A 2,224-nucleotide genomic window follows, 5' to 3' on the forward strand; every position below is an offset into this window, starting at 1 on the left:
CTTTTTCAGTTAAGTTGCAAGAGATTGATAACTGGAAATTTATTAGGTAAATTTTAATAAAAACTTTGCATAATGGGCAGATAGAATTTAAGAATATTATAATTACTAGTACAACCAATGATAAACTTCTACTTATATCTACATATCACAATGAGAATTTCAAGTGTCTTTAGATATGAGCATAAAATAAATGGCCCTTGAAACTAGCTTTTTAATTATCGATCTACAAAGTATTTAACCAAATTTTTCAAAAGTATTGAAATTTTACCAACGCTAATCTCACTAAAATTTTATTAATAATAATTTAATTACAGCAAGACATTTTGTCCTGCTAATAAAATTTTTAAATGTTAATTTTACCTCTGTCTCATCCTCTTAAAAATTTTAGTTTGCTATATGTTTATAATTTATGTAATATGTCAGTGCATAATATGTGTGATTTATAATTTAATATATACCTAGTGGAGAAAAATGCGCGACTATATTGGTGGGCTTTGTGATCAAGTTTGGAGACCGTTACTTGAGAGGAGAGCTCTCATCTGGCTGAGCTGAGTAGAGGAGGGCTATTGAGGAGAAAAAAAGACAAAAAGACAGGTAAGAAGGGCCAGAATGTAATTATCCTCTCAGTACCAAGAAGTAGAATTCTAGAATCTCTAGGCAGTTGGGGACAAAAGAGTCAAGAACTCTTCTTTCTTTAGGGCTCTAAAGAAAGGCTCCTGGTTGAAGACGAGGTCACTTGTGCCTGGAAAGAATCAGAAATGGCTTCATGGGAGGCAGGAAGTTCATGTGAGCTGCCAATCACTGACTGAGTAAGTAGAACAGTGTTTCTTCCACAGAATTACTTGAGCAATGCCTCTGGGGCAGGTAGACACCAGGAATCCACCTTTTTAATAAGACTTAAATTACTCTGATGAAGTCACCTGTCTGGAAGGACCAGAAATACCAACCTCTGCCTTAAAGGATTTAGAACATTATGCTTGAGGCTATCATTGCTGTGGCGTTCTGTTTTGTTTGATTTTATTTGTTAAAGACCAGTAAGATTCTAAGGCAAGGAATGGAAACCAACTTAATCTGTAAGCTTTGCATCTTAAACCTCATCTGTCTCCCTCTCAGAGCTTGGCTCAATGCTGGGGCATAGCTCCATGCTATACGCCAGGGACTTTTTCTGTAAAGAGTCAGATTTTTATTTTAGGTTTGGGGGTCTCTAGGATCTCTAATAAAACCACTCAGTTCTGCCATTGTAGACAGAAAGCAGCCATACACAACACATTACTGAATGGGTATAGTTATGTTCCAGTAAAACTTACCAAAGCAGTCCTGGTTTGCTGATACCTGGTTTGCTATTAGCCAGTGTGCATTCTACATACCCCAGATGACAGGTAGTTAGTTACCTTACTGCTTACTTTAAAGTCCCTGTAATAACTCTCCTCCTGGCCTTGCTGAACACTCAGCTCTGTGTTTAGCTTTGCCTCTGTTTCTCCATGAAGAGAAATTAATAATTTTAGAAATTTCTAGGCAGATGCAGAAAATGATACTGGATGAAAATACGGATGAATATGAGGTTTGGTATCATAAGCAGTTATCAGAAATTTTACTCCACCTCCATCTCAGCAAGGTCGTTATATTTGGGGAAGACACATCACTTCAAGAAAGGAAGTGTTCGTGGAAAGCTAGTATCTAGTAAGGGGTGAAGCTCTTGATCCTACTCCCATTTTAAATAATTCAGTGGGGGCTCCACCACCCAACACATTCCTCCTCTTGTGACCCATTGTCATTCATCCCCTTCCTGCTCATAAGTTGAGACCAGACTTTTAGGAGGCCCCATGGAACAGTGGTGGAGGATCCCAGAAAAACATCGCATTTGTGATATAAGACTGATATTTTTGAAGTGATGAGCCCACATTTGGAAAAGTGTCAAGAAAATAAATAGAAGAAAGATAAGATGCTAATTCCTCTCCTTTCCCTAAAGCCCCAAACAATAAATCTCGAAGTTGTCCATGCAGATTCGTGTATATTTCATCTCTGGCTGGAATCAGGTGTCTGTTTCTGCATATGTAGGGAATACCTGACTCTTTGTATTCTTTCCTTTCTATTCACAAAGTTAATGGGAATCCTAGAAATATATTGTCCTCTGTGGTTTTTAGGTGGATGGTTCTTTCCTGATCCTAAGAACATAAGCATTTACTTGGGAGTAACGGTGTAGAAAGCGTTAAGGAAAGAGCCT

This window comes from Pteropus alecto, unplaced genomic scaffold (genome assembly GCF_000325575.1).
Source record: "Pteropus alecto unplaced genomic scaffold, ASM32557v1 scaffold269, whole genome shotgun sequence".
Lineage (NCBI taxonomy): Eukaryota > Metazoa > Chordata > Mammalia > Chiroptera > Pteropodidae > Pteropus > Pteropus alecto.